Genomic DNA, 23950 nt, shown 5'->3' on the forward strand with positions numbered 1-23950 from the left:
ATTAGTGATCATTCTATTCCAATTTTTTATTTCTTCATGATTCAATCTTGAAAGTTTGTATGATTCTAAGAATTTATTTTTTCTAGGTTGTCCAATTTGTTTGAATATAGCTGTTCATAGTAGTGTCATAATCGTTTATATTTCTGTGGTATTTGCTGTAACTTATTGTATTTTGTTTCTGATTTTATTTGAGCTTTCTCTCTTTTTTTTTTCTTAGTGAGTCTAGCTAATGATTTGGCATTTTTGTTTATCTTTTGAAAGAATGAGCTTTCAGTTTCATTGATCTATTCTATTGCCTTTTAGGTGTCTGTTTTACTTATTTCTCTCAGATTTTTATTATTCTTTTTCTTCTACTGATATTGGGATTTGTTTGTTCTTCTTATCCCTTCAGGTGTAAGATTACATTGTTATTTGAGACTTTTCTTGCTTCTTGAGATAGGCCTGTATTGCTATAAACTTCCTTTTTAGTACCAGCTTTGTTGAATCCCATAGATTTGGGCATGTCTTATTTTCATTGTCCATCAGATATTTCAGAATTTCTCCTTTGATTTCTTTTTGACCCAGTAATTTTTTCAGTGGCATGCTGTTTATTCTCCACATATTTGTGATTTTCCAGATTTCTTCTTGTAGTTGATTTCTAGTCTCATAGCATTTTGGTAAGAAAAGATGTTTGAAATTATTTCAGTCTCCTTAAATTTATTGAGACTTGTTTTGTCTCCCAGTATATGGTCTATTCTTGAGAATGTTGTATATGCAGTTGGGCAGAATGTATATTCCGCTCCTTCTAGGTGAAGTGTTCTGTATGTATCTATTAAGTTTCTCTGATCTAAGTTTCCTTCAAGATTGCTGTTTCCTTTTTGACTTTCTGTTTGGATGATCTATCCATTGATGTACATCTGGTGTTATACTTCCTTAGTATTATAGTGTTGCTGTCAAATTCTGCCTTTAGGTCTGTTAATAATTGCTTTATATATTTTGGTGCTCTTGTGGTAGGTTGTGTGTGTATATGTGTGTGTATATGTGTGTGTGTGTGTGTGTGTGTGTGTGTGTATGTATATAAAGTTATGCCTTCTTGATGTAACTTGCCTTCTTTATCATATAACATTCATCTTTTTCTCGTTACCTTTTTTGACTTGAAGTCTATTTTGTCTTTTATGAGTATGACTACCTCTGCTTTCTTTTGCTTGCCATTTGCTTGGTGTACATCTGTCTTCCTTTCATTTTGAGCCTATGTTTTCCTTTTGAACTGAGATGTGTTTCCTGGAGGCAGCGTACTTGGGTCTTTTTAAAAGTCAGTCCAGCCACTCTGTGTCTTTTGATTGGTGAATTCAATCAATTTCCATTTAGGATGATTGGTGATAAATGAAGACTTAGTATTGTGATTTTATCTTTTGTTTTCTGCTTGCTCTGTTATCTCCATTGTTTCTTTTTCCTTGTGTTTCTGTTTGCCACTTCCGTTTGGTGGTTTTCTATGATGTTTTTCTGTTTCTTCTTGTTTTTTTATGTTCCTCGTCTTTGCTCTAGATTTGCATTATTTGTTCTCTGTGAGGTTTGTATAAAACATCTCATGGATACAGTAGTCTTTTTTTCTACTGCTAGCATCTTATTTCCATTGCCTGTACAGGTTCTGTCCCTTTTCTCTTCCCCTTTTGTGTTTTTTTTGTCACAAATTATTCCTTTTTATGTTGTGAGTTTGTTACCGAATTGAAGTAGCTATAGTTAGCTTTAATGCTTTTTACACTTAGCCTTTATGCTGTGATTATTTAACTGCCTATTTTAATACAGAGTTGCAGTTTTCTGCTTCTATTTGTCACCTTACTCAATGTTTTGTGTACTTTTTTGACTTTTCATTTCAGATAGAAGAGCTCCTTTCAACATTTCTTGTAAAACAAGCCTAGTGGTGATGAATTCCCTCAGCTTTTGTTTGTCTTGGAAAGCCTTTATTTCTCCTTCATAACTGAATGATAACTTTTATGGGTAGAGTCTTCTTGGCTGACAGTGTTTATCTTTAAATACTTTGAGTATGTCATTCCACTCTCTCTTGGATTGGAGAGTTTCTACTGAGAAATCTGCTGATAGCCTAATGGGGATGACTTTGTAGTTCACTTTCTTTTTTCCCTGTCTGCCTTTAAAACTTTGTCATTGACTTTTGATGGTTTTACCCTAATGTGTTTGGAGAAGGTCTTTTGTGCTGAGTTAATTAGGCATTTTCTTACCTTGGTAAGACGTAAACGTCTATATCCATTTCCTTCCCCAGGTTTGGGGAGTTCCCAGCTAGTTTTCTTGAAATAAACTCTCTGCTCCCATTTCCCTCTCTTTTCTTTCTGGGATATCTTTACCATCCCTTGTGTAGCTCTTTCTAATGGAGTTGGATAATTCTTGTTGTATTTATTCATTTCAAAAACTCTTATTACTCTCTCCTCTTCTGCTGTATTCATTTCTGGATTTCTGTCTTCAAAGTCACTAATTCTCTCTTTCATATGGCCTGCTCTATTTCTAATGCTTTCTGATGCATTCTTTATCTCATTTATTGAGTGTTTCAGCTGCATAATTTCTGTTTGTTTTTTAGAGTTTTAATATCTTTGATAAAGTATTCCTTCTGTTCATTAATTTTATCCCTGAGACCACTGAACTGCCTTTTTGAGTTTTCTTGTAGCTTGTTGAGTTTCTTTATGATAGCTATTTTGAATTCTCTGTCAGTCAGATCACAGTCTTCCAGGACTTTGAGTTAGATTCCTGGAGAGTTGTCATTTTCTTTTTCTGATCCCTGTGTTACTATGGTTTTTCATGGTGCTTTATATGTTGTTCCTCTGCTGCTACATTTGAAGTAGCAAACACGTTTCTTATTTGGTTAAATCTTTGTTTGCTTTAATTCTAACAATTCAATAAATTGGTAATTAGAGTCCTTTTTATTGTTTTAAATTTTGTGGTGCTATTGCACAAATTTTTGGTTTCTTTTACCTGAACTGCCTTCAGTTTTGAGAATAGGCACTTTCCACCCTCTTCTGCCTCTGCCAGAGGTGTCACCAATGCTCTTGTCATCACTGCTCATGCCTCCTGGGTTGTGGGCGACTTGCTGCTGCCAATGTTACTGCTATCATTGCCATCATTCTTGGAGGTGCTGGGATGATGGTGGGCACCTCTGCTGTGTCCAGGATTGCCTAAGTTGCGGGCACCACTGATGTGGCAGGGGGAGAATAATGGTAGGGGGTTCTGGGTCGTACTTCTTTGCATCCAGGGTTGTCAGGTCACAGGTGCCACTGCTGTGGACAGGGGGCCAAAGTTGCAGGTGTCACCACACCTGGAGGGACCTAGATCATGGGCCCTGCTGCTGTAGGTGCCATGTTCCCTATGATCTTGGGTGCTGCTGTGGCTGGGAAGCTGGAATCATATGCACCATCTTTACTGCTGTTACCAGGTTCTCTGGCTGTGCACTCAGCCACTGCAGGTGGTAGCTCTAAATTGTGAGCACTGCCTCCACTGTTTCCCTTGTTCCACCACCACTGTGTCTTCCAGTCAACCCACCTTCAGATGTACAGATGTGTGGATCTCGCTGGCATCCTGGTATGTTGGACAGTGGAACCTTTGTTGAGTTATGGATGTTTTACTACTTGTAGACTGAAGAGGAGAGCCAAAGGGAGCATCTTCTTCTGCCATGATACTGACATCACTCCCATGAAGTTGTTTTATCTTAGCATTTTGTCTTGATTTTAATGACCCATCAAGCATTCATTTAATACATAATTATTGAGAAACCATTATGTTCGTAGGTACTGTCTTAGAACTAGTGTTTGAGAAAAAAATATCAAGCAAGAACTCTGCCTTCTCAAAGTTTAAAATGCAGGAAGGATGCATTGGTATTAGATCATACAATTTTAGTATAACTGCAATTCCAGAAATAATCAATATTCTCAGTCTCCCACCTAGAAGCAGTTATTGTATACATGGTTTGATTTTCACTGACTCACAACAAAAAATTTTGCTTTATTGTTTTAAAAATGTCAGCTTTTGCTATTCCGGGTAGATTAAGTTCTTTTGAGCATGGTGTCCAACCACTGAAAGAATTCTTAATATGAAACACTAAAAAGCCAAAAGGAAATGAAATCTGTCACCATTAAACACATACTTTGTTGTGCAGATTTCCTTGGTAACCATCAAACCAATCTCAGAACAAAACCAAAATAAACTAAGGAATAAATATGGCTTTGTTTGAGGTCTTGTATAGTTTTAAAGAGAGTTCAATCTACTTTATTTTAATAGTATATGATGTGTTTACGTATTTCAAGTTGTATTTTTGGATATCTACAAGATTCTTTACAGGCTAAAGATGTGTTCTTTTCTTCTCAAAGCCTGGCCTCAGGTGTCTAAATAGCTATTGACATTTAAGTCAATGTAATTTCCTAAGAGCAGTCATATAAATGCCAAGGGTTTACATTCATCATGTACATTCCCCCCTTTATTTGTAAATCTCTGTATTATACCTAATAGATCTGTGCTTTAAAAATCTCTTTCTTCAACATTTACTAAATAAACACTGTACAAAATCCCCTAATATATGCTTCAGTGAAGAGCTAAAAATACACTTAAATACCATTACAGTAACTGTTAACAATTTCCAATTAAATTTCATGATGGCATATTAAAATATATATGATATAGTAATGTCTCCTTATTACATAGATTGTAATATATTGGATGACACTTTAGACTCCTAAACCCAAAAAGTCAATTATAAAAGTACAAAATAGCCTATACTTTAGAAGTTCTCCCAGAACTTTTTTTTTTTTTTTTTTTTTTTTTTTTTTTGCGGTACGCGGGCCTCTCACTGTTGTGTGGTCCCTGCCGTTGCGGAGCACAGGCTCCGGACGCACAGGCTCAGTGGCCATGGCTCACAGGCCTAGCCGCTCCGCGGCATGTGGGATCTTCCCGGACCAGGGTGCGAACCTGTGTCCCCTACATTGGCAGGTGGACTCTCAACCACTGCACCACCAGGGAAGCCCTCCCAGAATATTTTATTTTCTTGTTTTACAACTGGATATGTCCATAGAAGATAGGGTCACTTCCCTGGTAGTTCTTGAAGTCTACCTGTCAGATAGCTACTGTATTGGCATAAAAGGAATGTGAATTTTGGAAAAAGAGCATTTGGCTAATTAATACGTGTGTGTGTTTTTTTTAAGTGACAACCTGAAAGTATTGTGCTTTCTTTTTTTAATTTCTAGCAGAACAAGATAGGGATGTTGATATGTGGAAGACGAGGTTATATGTCGTAGGAAATCATATAACCAGGTAAAATAAGAGAGGGTATAAGTGACTCTGAGTAGCAGAGTTGACTGTATTAAAATTACAGAACAAAGGCACAATCCAAACTGAAGATACCAGTGGTCTCTGGCTAGCATAGCATTTATTTGGTACTAGGGGACCAAGCATATCAAGCAGAGAGGCCAGCATATGGGGGCAATATTTTGACTTCTGTTTGGCTGTTCGTTGTTGTTTCACGGAGTTTGATAATAGAAAGATCTAATTCTTGTTGATGACCAAGGCAGTCAGCCTTTTGCACATAATGCATTTTTTTTGTGGATTTTTTCACCCTGAACTTTTAGAGAGTTTTAATGCTGGTATTTCACTGTGAACTCCCTGTAATGATTCACTAGTGGAAAATGGTCTCTAACAATTCATCATGAGTTATCCCAGGATACCTAGTTAGTCCTCAGGCAATGGATGGTTCACGTGGAAGAAATAGCATGCTGATTTGCAGTTATAATTGAAGAAAATTTCTTGAGAGAATTCTGACAGCACAGAAAATAGGCCAATTAGTTACCCAACTCTCATCCTCCTGTGATTCATGATTGTCTCCATTTAATTTTACTGTCACTTATGAAGTAAGGTTAAGAATAGATTAGCTTCTTTTAGCCACGTCTTACAATTAGCTTACTCCTTTGCTTCTTCCTCTTTTTTGTTTTAAACAGCATGACTGGGTTTAAAAATCAGTATTCTCAAAACTGTATTTACCAGTTATTCATCAGAAAGCACTTACAAATATTTTAAACCACCACAAATATTTTAAACCACCTTACTCGGCATAATAACCTAATAATCAGTCATACTCAGAGTAGGTTTTTTCCCACCAAAAGATCATCAAGTGCTACTTTGTAATAATTAAAATCAAAGCCAAGAATATATAATAAGCTTTGGCCAAGTAAATAGATATTAATGTTTGAAATCAATTTTATAGTGACAAGTTCATTACAGGAGAAAAGGGCACAATAAAAGCATAATACAAAAAATGCAATTTCCAACACTATAAAATCTAGAAAATCAACATTTTCCTCCATACGTCTGTTATTTCTACTTACTTCAAAATATTGCTTGTACTTCCTTTGAAAAGAAAAATAAATATTTCAGTTGATGGGAATATTGTAAGGTCATCATGTTTTCTCACATTTCTACATAGATTGGTTAATAAACTTGGTCTAGCTGAGTTTAAAGTATATGTTTGTGTTTGTGTATATGTGTGTCTGGTGTTGTCTCTCTAACTAATAAAAGTGCTTTAGGGAACAGAATAAGGCTTTTGCTTATATTATGTTCCAACCAAAGCACTCACTTTGTCTCTGAGCTCACAGTAGGAACTAAGTATATATTGTTGACATAAGGAATCACTGAATGATCTTGATTTACCTGTGCTAGGAAGTTTTCCTATTACATCCAGAAGCCACAATGTTATTCTTGTCACGTAATTGAATTGAATCATGTCTGAAGCAATTGAGTCTGAATTATTTAGTCAGGTTCCTCACAAGACTTCTGTAGAGAGCTATAGTACTCTATAGCTTTTATTTTTCATGGCAATATTTTCTCTTAATATCTAAGTATGCATGCATGCATGCATCCATCCAATCTAGCTCTCCCTTCCTTCCTTCCTTCCTTCATCTATCTGTCTATCTATCTATCTATCTATCATCTGTTTAAATTACTTCTTTTGAGTATTTTGACATATTCCAGGTCCAGGATGTATGGGTTACAAGATCAGGTTAATGTATCTCTAATTTATACTTAATTACCTGTTTAATTTGGCTGACTATTTATGCAATTATTTACATTTTATGAGTCAATAATTATAAAAGAGAACATAATCAAATTATAAGTGTTTCTTTGATTTAGTATATCAGCCCAGATATCTTCAAGCTAGGTGTCAAAATATTGCGTGATATAGCTAACCTGAATTAATATTTAATGCCTAGATTTCCCTCTTGGAAATGCCTGAAACCAAGCTGTTTGCTATTTGAGGAACCATTTTGTTGTGGTTCAAAAATACTTGTGAGGAATTTCATCCACATTTCTCAGGAATGAATAAAGTATTTGGTTATAACTGGAGGTATATAAATTACTTCTATAATGTCCATTTATGTTCCATTTATTCAAGCTAGAAAAAAAAAATTCCAACATATCTCAAGATCATCTTGCTTCTTAAGACTAGTTATTTCTTGTAAGACATAGAACATAATACTGTGGACTGAAACAGATTAGAGAAAAAAAACAATTTAAATACCATCTGCAAAATCTTCTTTGAATTTTAACATTCTGCAGGAAGACAACATAAAAATCTGAACAGAAGCACTCAATAAAAAGAGAAACCAATTATGCATCTTTATCAATTTCACTTTTCATCTCCCTCAATTATAAAAACACATTATGGAGCAGATTACTCAACAAGTCAAGGAAACCAAATGGAAATGCAGTTAAATTGCAAACACCATTACAACATCTTCTTGTATTTTATGATGGACAATTTCAAAGAAAATTGTATAACAGTCTCACTTGATGTTTCTTTTCTTTTATTTTGTATTTTATTTTTTAAATAATGGTTTGCTTTAAGAAAGATACAGTTTATAAACTGGACAGGAAATATGCTTTATTTCCACGGTGGCTATATACATTTCCTTCGTGTCACATATCAATATTCAATTATGAGATGGTTATTCTAGAGTTAACCATGTAACCTATAAGTAAAGAAGAGTTTTAAACCAAACATATTTATTTCTTTTTTTCCTTTTCTTTATTTTCTTCCAGTTTTATTGAGATATAACTGACACACAGCAGTATATAAGTTTTAGGCGCACAGCATAATGATTTGACTTACGTGTGTCATGAAGAGATTACCACAATAAGTTTAGTGAACATACATCATCTCATACAGATATAAAATTAAAGAAATAGAAAAAATATTTTTCCTTGTAATGAGAACTCTTAGTACTTACTCTCTTTATAACTTTCATCTATTGTGTACAGCAGTGTTAATTTTATTTATCGTGTTGTACATTATATCTGTAGTACTTAATTTATCTTATAAATGAAGTTTGTAACTTTTGACTTCCTTCATTCAATGCCCCCTCCTTCCACACCCCTCCTCTGGCAACGATTAACCTGATCTACTTTTCTATGAGTTTGTTTGTTTTGAAGTATAATTAATATACTATGTTAGGTCTCGGTGCACAGCAGAGTGATTTGATATATACATTTCAAATGATCACTACGATAAGTCTAGTAACCATCTGTCATCATACAAAGATATGACATAGTTATTGACTATATTCCCCATGATGTACATTTCATATGTTTGACTATTGTGTAACTAGAAGTTTGTACCTCTTAATCTCCCTCACCTATTACTCTCTTCATACCACCCCTCTGGCAACCACCTGTTTTTTCTCTGTATCTGAAACTGTTTCTGTCTTGTTACATTTGCTCATTTGTTTTTTTAGATGCCACATATAAGTGATCATACAGTATTTGTCTTTCTCTGTGTGACTTATTTCATGTCGTAAAATACCCTATAGGTCCATTCATGTCACAAATGGCATATTTCATTCTTTTTTATGGCTAACATTACATTGTATATATATACCACATCTTTATCAATTCATCTATTGGTGGGCACTTACATTGCTTCCACATCTTGGCTAGGGTAAATAATGCTGCAGTGAACATAGGGGTGCATATATCTTTCTAATTGGTATTGCTGTTTTCTTCAGATAAATACCTAGGAGTTGAATTGCTGGATGGAATGATAGTTCTATTTTTAATTTTTTGAGGACCCTCCATACTGTTTTCCATAGTGACTGCACCAATTTATTCAAAATCTTCTTTTCAAATATAAACACTTAAATCTATAAATTTCTGTCTAAACACTGCTTTAGATGCATCCCATAATTTTTGATATGTTTCATAAAATTAAATTATTTTCTAATTTCCATTATAGTTTCTTCTTCACCCTTGGTTTATCTAGAACTATTCTGCTTAATGTCCAAACTCTTGTGACTATTCCAAATTTCTTTCTACTGATGATTTATCATTTAAATGTGGTGTTGTTGGAGAATGTACTGTGTGTTATTTCAATAATTTTAAATTAATTTAGTATTTAAAAAAAGACTCACCTTGTGTTCTATCCATTGAAGGATCCATTTATGTTTGTAAAAATTGTGTATTATCCTATTATTAGGCAAAATGTTCTATAGATAAAAATTGGACAGTGTTGGTCAAGTTTTTTATATCTGTGCTAATTTTCTGTGAATTCATTTTATCTATCTATTGCTGAGATTGAGGTCTTGAAGCCCTCAACTTTTATTTTTGAATTGTCTCTCCCTTCATGTCAGTTTTTGCTTTATGTATTTTCTCTATTTTTAGCTACATATATGTTTATATTACTTATATTTTTCTTATAAATGAAACCTACTTTCATTATAAAATATCCCTCTTTGTCTTTAGTATTATTTTGTCTGATGTTTATAAACAATCACACTTTTAGTTTCTGTTTGTATGGAATATATTTTTCTGTTCTTTGATTTTCAACCTATTTATGTCTTTGAATCTAACATATCTTACAGGTATCATATAGATGAATCTTGTTCTTTATCCCATATGAAAATTTCTGCCTTTTAATTATAATATTCAACCAATTTAAATTTGTTATAATTATTGATATCATTGGAATTGCATCATTTTGTTATTGTTTGTATATACTTATTTGTATATAAATACATAAAATATATTTGTGTTTCATGTCTTTCTTATTCCTCTGTTACTTTTTACTATCTTCTATAGTGTTAAATATTTTCAAGTGAACTATTTAACTTCTTTTTTGTTATTTACCATATTTTTGAGGTTTTCAAAAATTTTTTTTTGAAAGAATGAATTATATAGGTTTTCACTTTTTTTAAAAAAAATATTTATTTATTTATTTGGCTGCGCCAGGTCTTAGTTGCAGCATGCAGGATCTTTCTTGCCATGTGTGGGATCTTTGTTGCACCATGCAGGATCCATTTCCCTGACCAGGGATCGAACCTGGGCCCCCTGCATTGGAAGCATGGATTCTTAACTCCTAGACCACCAGGGAAGCCCCTGTTTCTCTTTTGTATATAGGTTCATTTGTATCATTTTTTTTTTGGATTCCACATATAAGTGATTTGTATGCTTGTCTTTGTCTGACATACTTCACTTAGTTTGGTAATCTCTGGGTCCATCCTTGTTGCTGCAAATGGCAATACTTCATACTTTTTTATGGTTGAGTAATATTCCATTGTATATATATATGTACCACATCTTCTTTATCCATTCATCTGTTGATGGACATTTAGGTTGCTTCCATGTCTTGGTTATTGTAAATAGTGCTGCAGTGAAAATTGGGGTGCATATATCTTTTCAAATTAGAGTTTTTTCTGGATATATGCCCAGAAGTAGGGTTGCTGGATCATATGGCATTTCTTTTTTAGTTTTTTAAGGAACCTCTATCCTGTTTTCCATAGTGGCTGGACCAATTTACATTTCCACCAACAGTGTGGGAGGGTTCCCTTTTCTCCACACCCTCTCCAGCATTTATTATTTGTAGACTTTAAAATGATGGCCATTCTGACCAGTGTGAGGTGATACCTCATTGTATTTTTGATTTGCATTTCTCTGACAATTAGCGAAGTTGATCATCTTTTCACGTGCCTATTAGCCATCTGTATGTTTTCTTTGGAGAAATGTCTATTTAGGTCTTCTGTCAGTTTTTTGATTGGGTTGTTTGTGTTTTTGTTATTGAGTTATATGAGCTGTTTATATATTTTGGAGACTAATCTCTTGTTGCTTGCTTCATTTGCAATTTTTTTCTCACATTCTGAGGGTTGTCTTTTTGTTTTGTTTATGGTTTCCTCTGCTGTGCAATAGCTTATAAGTTTGATTAGCTCCCATTTGTTTATTTTTGCTTGTATTTCTGTTGCCTTGGGTGACTGACCTAAGATAACATTGCTACAATTTATGTAAGAGAATGCTTTGGCTGTGATCCCTTCTAGGAGTTTTATGGTGGCATATTTAAGTCTTTAAGCCATTTTGAGTTTACTTTTGTGTAGGCTGTGAGGGAGTGTTCTAACTTCGTTGACTTACATGTGGCTGTCCAGCTTTCCCAGTGCCACTCGCTGAAGAGACTGTCTTTTCTCCATTGTATATTCTTGACTCCTTTGTTGAAGATTAATTGACCATAGATGTGTAGGTTTATTTCTTGGCTCTCTATTCTGTTCCATTGATCCATATGTCTGTTTTTCTGTCAGTATCATGCTGTTTTGATTACTTTAGCTTTGTAGCTTTGTAGCATAGTCTGAAATCTGGGAGCCTTATGCCTCCAGCTTTGCCTTTTTCCTTAGGATTGCTTTGGCAATTCTAAGTCTTTTATTGTTCCACCTAAATTTTAGGATTATTTGTTGTAGTTCTGTAAAAAATGTCATGGGTAATTTGAAAGGGATCACATGTTAATTTCTTGATTTTGAACATTGTACAATGGTTATACCAGATGTTATCGTTATGTGAAGCTGGCTGAAAGGTATAAGAGAACTCTGTACACTTTTTGAAACTTTCTGTAATTATAAAATTATTTCAAAAGAAAAAGTTAAAAAAATTTCTCCAATGGAGAAAAGAATATATTCCTCCATGAAATGATTCATTTTTCCCATATCTCTACTAAATAATTTACTAAATTTTCTATCATGTCCTCACAGATTGGTGCTGCCACTTCTATTATTTCACACTGCCATCTATACGTGGTATATTTCTGGGCTCTTTATCCAGTTCGGTCTACTATTCATCTATAAATATTATACTTTGTTTTGTTTTATTTTATAAAACATGGCTTTGTATATCTTTTTTTTAATTGAAATATGGCTGATTTACAATATTATATTAATTTCAGGTGTACAGCATTGTGATTCAGTATTTTCATGGATTATATGCCATTAAAAGTTGTTATAAAACAATGGCTATAATTCCCTGTGCTCTATAATATATCATTGTTGTGTATCTATTTTATACATAGTTGTCTGTAATTTTTAATACAGTACACCTATCTTGCCTGTCCTCACCCCTCTCTTCCCACTTGTAACAACCACTGGTTTGTTTTCTATGTCTGTGAGTCTGTTTCTGTTTTCCTATATACATTCATTTAGGTTTTTTCTTTAGATTCAACATATAAATGTGATATTAAACAATATTTGTATTTCTCTGACATATTTCACTAAGCATAATATTCTCTAGGTCCATACACATTGCCAAAGTGGCAATTTCATTGTTCTTTATGGATGAGTGATATTCCATTATATAAAGATATAGGTAGATAGATAGATAGATAGATAGATAGATAGATAGATAGATATAGATAGCTCACTGCTTCTTTATCCATTCCTCTGTTAATGGACAATTGGGTTGCTTCTATATCTTGGCTATTATAAATAGTGCTGCTATGAACATTGGGGAGCATGTGTCTTTTAGAATTAGTGTTTTCATTTTTTTCTGGATATATACCCACGAGTGGAATTGCTGGATCACAAGTTAGTTCTACTTTTCGTTTTTTGAGGAACCTCCATACTGTTCTCCATAGTGACTGCATCCATTTACAGTCCCACCAACAGAATGCAAGTGTTCCTTTTTTTTTCCACATCCTTGCCAACATTGCAAATTTTAGCCATTTTGACAAGTGTGAGGTGATATCTCATTGTTGTTTTGATTTGCATTTCTCTCATAATTAGCAATGTTGAGAGTCTTTTCATGTGCCTGTTAGCTAACTGTATGTTTTCTTTGGAAAATTGTCTAATTAGGTCTTCTATTTTTTGATTGGGTTGTCTGTTGTTGTTTTTTAATAAATGATGAGAGATTACATCTATTTATTTATTTATTTTTAGCTGCATTGGGTCTTCATTGCTTTGCACGGGTTTCTCTAGTTGCGGCGAGTGGGGGATACTCTTTGTTGTGGTGCGCAGGCTTCTCATTGCAGTGGCTTCTCTTGTTGCGGAGCACAGGCTCTAGATGCTCGGGCTTCAGTAGTTGTGGCATGCAGGCTCTAGAGCACAGACTCAGTAGTTGTGGCGCACAGGCCTAGTTGCTCCACAGCACGTGGGATCTTCCTGGACCAGGGTTCGAACCTGTGTCCCCTGCGTTGGCAGGCAGATTCTTATCCACTGCACCACCAGGGAGGCCCTGTTTTTTTTTAAAATATTGAGTTATATGCACTGTTTACATATTCTGTGTATTAATCTCTTGTCAGTCATATTGTTTGCCAATATTTTCTCCCATTCTGCAAGTGGTCTTTTCATTTTGTCAGTGGCTTTCTTTGCTGTGCAAAAGCTTTTAAGTTTGATTAGGTCCCACTTGTTTATTTTTACTTTTATTTCTTTTGCATTAGAGATAGATCCAAAATTTTTTTTACTATTTATGTCAAAGAGTGCTCTGCCAATGTCCTCTTCTAAAATTTGTATGGTTTCAGGTCTTACATTTAGGTGTTTAATCCATTTTGATTTTGTATATGATGTGAGGAAGTGTTCAATCTCATTGTTTTACATGTAGCTGCCCAGCTTTCCCAGCATAACTTATTAAAGAGATTGTTTTTTTGACTTCCCTGGCAGTCCAGTGGTTAAGACTCTGCACTTCCAATGCAGGGGGTGCAGGTCTGATCCCTGGTCGGGGAAGATCCCACATGCCGTGCAGTGCAGCCAAAAAAATTTTTTTAAAAAAGAAACTGTATTTTCTCCATTGTATGTTCTTGACTCCTTTGTTATAGATCAATTGACTTTAGGTTTGTGGGTTTCCTTCTGTGTTCTCTATTCTGTTCTATTGAACTATTTGTCTGTTTTTTGTGTCAGTACCATGCTATTTTGATTACTGTAGCTTTGTAGTATATCCCGAAGTAAGGGAGGGTGATACCTTGAGCTTTGTTCTTTTTTCTCAAGATTTCTTTTGCAATTCAGGGTCTTCTTTGGTTTCATATAAATTTTATGATTATTTGTTCTGGTTCTGTGAAAAATGTCATTGGTATTTTGCTCGGGGATCACATTAAATCTGTAGATTGCTTTTGGTAGTATGGCTACTTTAGCAATGTTAATTCTTTCATTGCTAGAGAATGGGATGTCTATCCATTTCTTTGTATCATCTTCAATTTCCTTCATCAGTTATTTATAGTTTTCTGAATATAGGTCTTTTACCTCCTTGGTTAAGTTTATTCCTAGTTATTTTTTTCCTTTGATATAATTTTATTTTATTTGATATAATTTTAAACAGGATTTTTTTGCCCTCTCTTTCTGATAGTTCATTATTAGTGTATAGAAAAGGAACAGATTTCTCTTAATCTTATATCTTGCTACTTTACTGAGTTCATTTATTAGTTCAAATTATTTTCTTTAGTGAACACTTTAGCATTTTTTATATATAGTGTCATGTCATCTGCAAACAGTGACAGTTTTACTTCTTTCCTTCCAATTTGGATGCTTTTTATTTCTTTTTCTTGTCTGATTGCTGTGGATAAGACCCCCTATTCTATGTTAAATAGAAGTAGTGAGAGTGGGCATCCTTGTCTTGTTCCTGAATTTAGAGGAAAGGCTTTCAGCTTTTAGATGTTGAGTATGATGTTAGTTATGGGTTTGTCATAAATGGCCTTTATTACGTTGAGATATGTTCCCTCTATATCAACTTTGATGAGAGTGGTTCTGTATTAGGGTGCATATACTTTAACAAGTGTAATATCCTCTTCTTGTACTGATCCCTTTCATTACATAATGCCCTCTTTGTCTTTTTTATAGCCTTTGTTTTAAAGTCTATTTTGTCTCATAAGAGTATGTCTACCCTCACTTTCTTGTCATTTCTGTTTCCGTGAGAAATATCTTTTACCATCCCCTCACCTTTAGTCTGTGAGTGTGTTTAGGTCTGAAATTGATCTCTTGTAGTTAACATTTAGATGGGTCTTATTTTTCTTATCCAGTCAGCCAACCTGTGTCTTTTGATTGGACCGGTTAGTTCATTGACATTTAAAGTAATTATTGATAAGTGTAACTCTTTCATTTTAGAATGATGAAAATCTATAAATGATTATCTAAAAACAATTTATTATATAAATTTCTAGGTATAGAAAATGAATATTTTTCTAAGTTACCAGCTTGCATTTAAAATAATAAGAACAAACAAAACACCCGCTACACCTATAATTTCTGTCAGATGCCTAGAGGAAGTTTTTCCTTAAGACCAACACAAAGCAAGGACAGCTTTCTCACAAAACAAAATTGCATTCAAAACGAAAATATATCTTTTTCACACCTAAGTGTCTTTGTTTCATTTTGAGTACCTAATGACTGCACATGACAGAGACAATTTGCAAATACCCAGACATTTAATTGATATTCTTAGGATAAATTGTCCCTTCTCTGTTTTCAGTATAAATCATTCTTTCTCAGTATCAATCAATGTTTGCATTTACTGCAGTTCTTTCCTATGGTCACATGTGAAACTTGGACTAACATATTTCCATTACATAAATTATCCTTCAGAGATACATAATGTAAACACAGGTAAAACGAGCTTTTCAAATGTGTACTGTCTACACAAAATTGTTGAATTAACCAAATGCCTTGCTCTACAATTCAGGTTTCATAGGTTTTTTAACATTCTCTTTGAGCATTGACATGGCACATTAGGGACTGTACTTTCCTTTCATCTGTAGTTTATGTTATAGGTAGCTTCCTTGAAAGGTCAGAACATCCCCAGATGCTACTTGCTATTGGGTGACTAGGAGCACAGCTAACCTCAGAGAATGAACTAATCAGCCATTTTGGCAATTAGCATTCTTTCCTCATTTTGAGTATGCTCAGCAATAATTAGAGGATCAACATTTTTTTTTTTTTTTTTTTTGCGGTACGCAGGCCTCTCACTGCTGTGGCCTCTCCCGCCGCGGAGCACAGGCTCCGGACGTGCAGGCCCAGCGGCCATGGCCCACGGGCCCAGCCGCTATGCGGCATGTGGGATCCTCCCGGACCGGGCACGAACCCGCGTCCCCCGCATCGGCAGGCAGACTCCCAACCGCTGCGCCACCAGGGAAGCCCCGAGGATCAACATTTTTTAACCAAGAAGCAGAAAGATCAAAATGAGTCAGGAAATCAAAATGAGAAGTTGGGAAACTTAGACTTAAATGTTTCTCTTCTATATTATAGTTTTTAAACTGCATTAAATGCACTCATCAATGAACAAAGTATGCATCCTTTAAGTGAGTATGCTCCGACACTCAGATTTAGTCTTCAGAGAGACTCAAGACACTGTTCACATGTCCCAAACTCTTCTTACGTTCTTTCCTTCTGGAGGAGCTCTGCCTGAAAAAAGTTAACAGATTCTAAGAAATCCATATCAGAAAGTTTAAATGAAAGATTCATATTAAGAAGTCAAATCACAGTGAAGGTGAGGAAGTCAGAATTCTTTGGGTTTGTTATTATTGCTGAAACCTATAGGTACCCAAAGGAGATCACAATGCAGCTGGAAGACAGTGTGAGCTAAAGAAAGGGAATTAGGCCTATGTCTGGTTTGGAGCAATGTCACTGAATCCTGAAGTGTGCTGAGTTTAGTAAAGTATCATTTCCTTTATCGAAAAACTACTAGTAAAAGCATAGTTCATCCAAATATTAGTGAGTTATTCTTAATGCCATACGATAAAAGTTAAAGAGGAGAACAAAAACAACTTTTGACTTGAAGGAAGTTAATGTTATTTCATTAACAAATTGTAAATAGTAACAGCATAAAGTGGATGAGAAGCTGCTTTCACAGGCCATAAATGCTTAATGTTTATTACCAATAAAAGTCAAAGGAGCATTTAGTAAAGCAGTTTACCAAACAAACATTAAATACTTTAATGCATTAGCTTCAGTGGACAGAATCAGGCTATTTAATTAGCAATGAGTAATCTGTTAGGCTTTGGTTCACCACAAATGATCTGAAGCTTAATACAGGATGATAGCCTTTGAAAGCAAGTGATAAGGGTAAACATTAGTTTGGGGTAACAGGACAATACTCTTGAAAGCAAGGGAGGATAAAGACCAGGTTTGGTGTAGTTGAATTTCATACAAAGCTAAAAGTAGATAAATACTTACTTGTCTTATGTTGAAGATATGGTGGAAAGAAAATGACTCTACTTCTAAGCTATATGATTTGAAGAAAGTTTACTACCTACACTTCAGTTTCTTCATCTGAAAAGTGAGTCCTATCTCACTGGATAGCTGTGAAGATTAATGATAGCATATGCATTTTTCTGGGACATAACGATTCTTTGTATGTAATTTTACTTTACATTACCTTGATTCTTCTGTCTCCTGCATTCCTTCTGCTACCTACTTGCATACTACTACTACTGTTTGTGCCGTTTAGGGAGAACACATGGGTTAAGCTGTAATTCTTTGCGTTTTAAGGAAAGTAAAATTACAGATTACCTTTAGTGATAGTTATTAATGCAAGGGCATGGAAGAAATAATTTCATTTGCCACACTGTCAACACAGATCTCAGAATTTCTAACATTGGGATGCGTCCTGGTCTTCACAGAAAATAGGAAGCATTATTCATTATTACTTGGAACAGCAACCTGAGCTGAGTAGTACACCTTCCTTTTATTCATTTTAGCATTTATACTTCCCAAGAGATGTTTTGATTGGGTTGGTTTATTACCACTTACTGTGGGAAACTTAATGCCAAACCACCTCAGAAATGATTGGCTGTCCTTTTGCCCAGATCATATATGGGTGCTTTCTGTTTGTGGACCATTACCTAGACCAATCAGCTGCATTCAGCTTTGCAAATTTAGCTTTTCTTAAGTAGTATATTGTATGAGTAAGAGCATATTATGCAGGAAGGATCCTGTCGGAACGTTTTCTTTTCTTTTCTTTTTTTTTTGCGATACCCGGGCCTCTCACTGTTGCGGCCTCTTCCATTGCGGAGCACAGGCTCTGGACGCGCAGGCTCAGCGGCCATGGCTCACGGGCCCAGCCGCTCCGTGGCATGTGGGATCTTCCCAGACCGGGGCACGAACCCGTGTCCCCTGCATCGGCAGGCGGACTCTTAACCACTGCGTCACCAGGGAAGCCCGGAACAACTTTTTCTTAATATAGAGAAGTGTATTTTATGGACAATTGAGAATTTTTATGGAGATGCACTCACATTTATTGTGAAGAGAATATATTCCAGATAGAACACTAAAGAATTTATGTATGCATTAACATTATTTCAATAACCCTGTAAGATAGATATTATTCCCTTTTTATAGATAAGACAAAAATGAGGCTCTCCACAATTTTAGCAAATAGTTCAAGACCAAACATCTAGTAAATGACGTTGGTAGGATTCAAAACAAAACTTGGCCATTGTTCACTCTATCCTTTGATTCTCACATACTAACAGTGGTTCTGCCATTAACTCAGTGACCTTGTCTAAGTTACTCTCCCACTTCCAGGCCTTTATTTTCTTATGTGAAAATAAAAGTTTGAATTGCATCACTGATATCCTGCTTTTAAAAAATTGCGTAGAAACCCCAACTTTATTTAAAATCTTACACAAACCTATTATACATATTAAAAAAGAAAAAAAATATTCGAAATACTCTTGTTGAAGGAAGCCTCTAAGATTTTGCTAATGTTTTTCTCTATTATTTGACTGCCTTCCTCCATATCCATATGTCTAAGCTTCCCTCACTCCTCAAGGCCACGCTCAAATGCTACCTCTCCCATTTAGTCTTTCCTGATCTACTGAGCCATGAGTAATCCTATAGTTTTCTGAAAGTTTATAGCATTTAATTTGTAGTTTCTTATGACTGTAAAATTTTCTACCTTATAGTTTTTGTGTTAATATGTTAACTTTTGTGGTTAACCAGCTATTCCTGGAGAGCAGGAACTCTCTCACATTCATCTATGTATCCTTAATACCATCTGGTACAGTGTCTGACACATACTAAGGTCAGGGATAAGAAATAGGTTGCATTTTATATGCCAACTCTAATTAACTTATAGTTGCACTGGGTGAATAAAGATTCTAACACTGTGCAGGGGTTCATAAGGAATAGTAATAATGTATAATGTGAACTGTCATTTAGGAGTTTTTATATTACAAGTCACAAAATCCATCCCAAACTATCCTTAATAAAAAAGGAACTTCATCAGATTATATGAATGAATGGCTCTATGCTCTGAAGCTATATCTAGTTTTAGGCACTGCAACATTATCAGGGCTCCTTTTCAGATTCTTTGCAATTATCTTGCATCTGTCCTACCCAGTATGTCAGCCTCTTTTTCAGTCAAGTTTCCCTTCATGTTATCAGAAATGGCTATAATAGTACCACATATTACCTCTTTAAACTGTAGCATCCAGCATATTAATGGGACCAAGAAGCCTCCAGAAATACCTTCTTGTGTCTTATTCTTTCACACTGGCTTAGATATACATCCCTGAATTGACCACTGTGGTCAAGGGATTAAATGTATTGATTGATTCAAATCAATTAGATACCAATCCCTGAAGAATATGAACTATTTGGAGGGGAAGCTTTATATTTGGGGATCGAGTTAGAGAAAGGGATGTGAATAGCTGCTTTATGAGGAAAAGGGAGACAGAAATGTTACAATCCCTCAGCCTGATGTTCTGACAGAAAACCATAAAATAATTATTTCTCAATTGGAGCAAAAGTAAAAATGTGGTGGCTCATTTTTTAAATTTTTAACTAATTTTATACATATAGAACAGTAAAAAATAGTACAAAGTGTTCTTTTATCCTTTATCCTCCTTCCCCTAATGCTAACCTCTTACACAATTATTGTATAGTTACCAAGAACAAATAAATGACATTAGTACAGTATTATTAATGGTATTACTATTATTATTATTAATTCTATGTATATATTTAATTATTAACTGAAATATTATCAACTCTCAACTGTAGACATGCTAGTTTCACCAAATTTCCTCCTATTCTTCATATTTGTACCAGGATTCTATCCAGGATCCCAGATTGCTTTTGGTTGTTATTTCTCCTTAGTCTCCTTCAACTTGTAGCAGTGCTTTGATTTACCCATGTCTTTCATGACTTTTATCACTTTTGAAGGACAACAGTCTGTTATTTTGTAGAATATCTCTCAATTTAGATTTTTCTAATGATTGGAGACAGGTTATTTATTTTTGGTAAGAGTACTACATAAATGACATTATATCTTTCTTAGTGTACTATATCAAGGGGTTCATGATGTCCACATATCTTATTACTGGTGATGTTTACCTTGCTCACTTGATTAAGTTGGTATCTATTTAAGTTTTTCCAATGTAAAGTGACTAACTTTTCCATTATAGTTGATAAGTATTTTGAGGGTGATATTTTGAGACTTTGAAAATTCTATTTCTCCTCAAACTTGTACCCACTAATTTTAGCAACCATTGGAGGTTCACATCTGCAGAGTCTATTACTGTGGTGTTTGCCTAATGTTGATTCTCTATCTCCCTCTTTTCTTTACATTTATTAACTTGATATCTATTGTAAGGAAGAGCACTCTCTTCTCCAGCATGTATATATGTATTTATATTAGTGTAGACTTATGGGTACTTAATTTATTCTGTAGTTTAAAATTCAGTACTATAATTATTTTGTTCCTGAAATTTTTCTAGCTTTAGCCATTAACTTCTCCTGGTTGATGTTTGTGTTTTGTTTTGTGCTCCTTTTCATTTTTTAAAATTAAAATGTTTATTTTGGGAAAGTTATAGGTTCATTCACATGCAATTTTATGAAATAATATAGAGGAATCCCATGTACCCTTTACCCAGTTAACCCCAATGGTAACATCTTGGAAAAATATATTACAATATTACAAGCAGGATATTGACATTGATTTTATTCAGATTTATTCATATTTATTTAGATTTACTTAGTCTCATTTCAATTATTATGTGTTTATATGTTTGTACTTAATTCTGTGACATTTTCTCACATGTGCAGGTTTTTGTATTCAGAGTCAGAATACAGGACAGTTACATAATCATGTTTCCATACTGTTGCCCTTTTAAAAGCTCTCCTCCACATCCAAACATCCTCTGTCTGTAACCCTGATCTACCACTACTCTGTTGTCCATTTCTATAATTCTATCATTTCAAGGATGTTAAATAAATGGAATCAAACAGTATGGGAACTTTTAAGATTGACTTATTTATCTCACTGTAATTTCATGGATATTCATCTAAGTTGTTATATGCATCAGTAGTTCCTGCCCCTTTTTTGCTGAGAAGTGTTCTATGGTATATTAATCAGGGTTCTCAGCGAACTTATATTGTTACATTCAGCCTGATTCAACTTTATGTTCTTTCCACCGTTATCTCACACTGTTAGTATCTATTCCTGTACATATTCCCCAGATTTCTGCCTGTAGAAATTAGAAAACTCAACTATTTCTTTTGGAGTGTAGTGCAGTTCCTCATGGGTCACACTTTATACCTCACCTTTAGAGGTCTGCTGGAACTTGAGTCTAGTTATAAGTCTAGAAGCAAAGAAGAATGTTGGAGGTAGGTCCTAAGGAGACACAGCAGTGTCTTGCATGCTAACTGCCTTCAGAAAGCCATTAAAGTTTCTTCAGGCAATTCAGGGTTAATCCTATCAGAAGGGGGTGGAGAGGATGCTTCCACTGGGGAAAGAGAGGCCTTTTCCACTGGCAAAGAAGACTTAGAATATAGAGGTTCAATGTCCCCAGCTTCATCACAGACTTTCCGTAAATCCATATCCCAACTTTAAGGATCCTACTCCTCCCAAGCCAATGCCTTCACTTTAACAGCAGACAACCTATGAGGCAGGGAGTTCAATTTGCATTTTAACTGAGCCCGTCACAGGACCAAGTTCTGCATTTGATTTTTCAGCAACCTCAGACCTGTAGCTGTAGGAGATATGTATCTTCTTTAGGGCACATACAGAAGATTTCAAATAGTTTGAGAGCACTTGAGCTAGGAATTTAAATCCCTAGCTCATCTTTTTCTTTCCCCACTTTGTCTAGCAGCATTAGGAGAAAACAGCCAATCTCGTCATATTCGTTAGTTTGAGAAAAATGTCCAAAAGTATCATATACACAGTTACACAGATCCTTGTGTAACTTATAAGTGATTGATTAGGAGTATCCAATGATGATATTTTGCGTGCCTCCATTGCCAGATTACATCTTTCACTGTCAGTATTTTCTTTACTACTGGAAATTGTCATTAACATCTTTAAATCTGATGAAATTAGAGTGCCAATTCCAGAAACCTCAGAACTACTTCAGAAAACTCATTCTGGAGCTTCAGTTCCTCTAGAACCAGTCTTTGTACCAAAATCTGTATTAGTCAAGGTTCATCAGAGAAACAAAAACAATAGGATATACTTGCTTATTACATACTTATTATAAGGGATTGACTAATGCAGGTATAGTAGTTAAAAAGTCCCAAAATCTGCAGTCCACAAGCTGGATGGTGTAGGTCTACTCCAAGTTTGAAGGACTATAAACTCACTGATGTAGTCCCAGTCCAAAGGCCTGTATGCTGGAGACCCAGGAAGAGTCAATGTTTCTGTTTAATTCCAAAGGCAGGGAAAAATCTGTATCACAGCTCAAAGACAGGCAGGGAGAATTGCCTCTTACGTGTGGGAAAATGAGCCTTCTTGTTTTATTCAGGTTTTCAACTGATTGGATGGGTCCACCCACATTAGATTAATTAATTAATCTATTAATCTATTAATTAATCTATTAATCTGTTAATTCAAATGTTAATCTCATTCACAACCATCTTCACATTAAAACTCAGAATAATGTTTGACCAAATGTCTGGACCCCCTCTGGCCTAGTCAATTTGACACATAAAAATTAACCATCAAAAATGGAATGGGCGTACCACATGTCGTTTAACCATTCACCTGTTGAAAGACATCTGGGCTGATTCCAGTTTTTGACTATTAAAACTTATAGGAACATTTGTGTATGGGTGTTTTGTTTTTTTAAATAAATTTGTGTTTTCATTTTTCTGAGAAATGAAGTTGAATTGCTGGATTGTTTGGCAATTGCGTGTTTTGTTTTAAAAGAAACTACAAAACTATTTTCCACAGTCATTGTACCATTTTGCATTCCCAAGAGCAACATATGAGCAATCTACTTTCTCTCTGTCCTCACCACCATTTTTGGTTTTGTTACTATCTTTTTAATTTGAGCCTCTCATAACTGTTTAGTGGGGTCTAATTCTGGTTTTAATTTGCATTTTCTGGTACCAGTGATACTGAAAATCTTTTCATGTGCTTATATGCCATCTTGTCTGGTAGAAAATACGTTCGTGCCCTTTGCTCATTTTCTAATTAGATTGTTTGCTTACTGCTAATATTAGACAGTTCTTTATATATTCTGCGTATAATTCCCTTACTGAATATGTGATTTGAAAGTAATTTCTCCCAGTATTCAGCTTGTCTTTTCATCTTCTGTACAGATTCCTTCACAGAGAAAAATTATTTCATCTTGATGAGTTCGAAACATTTTTTCCCTTTTATAGATAATATTTTTGTTGTCAAGTCTAAGAATTCTTCACAAAACTCCAGATCCCTAAAATTTTTCTCCTATGCTTTTTACTAAAAGTTTTATAGTTTTATATTTATC

General features: G+C 34.8%; 1 long non-coding RNA gene across 1 annotated transcript; it reads left to right on the forward strand.

Annotated features, from left to right (window-relative positions):
* Positions 1-204: 204 nt before the first annotated feature.
* LOC113612455 (uncharacterized) lies at positions 205-23749 on the forward strand. The gene is made up of 4 exons (XR_003429856.1): positions 205-516; positions 13562-13568; positions 18134-18142; positions 23740-23749. It is a non-coding gene; the product is annotated as an uncharacterized LOC113612455 (long non-coding RNA).
* The last annotated feature ends 201 nt before the right edge of the window (positions 23750-23950 follow it).

The sequence above is a fragment of the Aethalodelphis obliquidens genome, unplaced genomic scaffold (genome assembly GCF_003676395.1).
Source record: "Aethalodelphis obliquidens isolate GAN/ISIS:26980383/991018 unplaced genomic scaffold, ASM367639v1 scaffold77, whole genome shotgun sequence".
Classification (NCBI taxonomy): domain Eukaryota; kingdom Metazoa; phylum Chordata; class Mammalia; order Artiodactyla; family Delphinidae; genus Aethalodelphis; species Aethalodelphis obliquidens.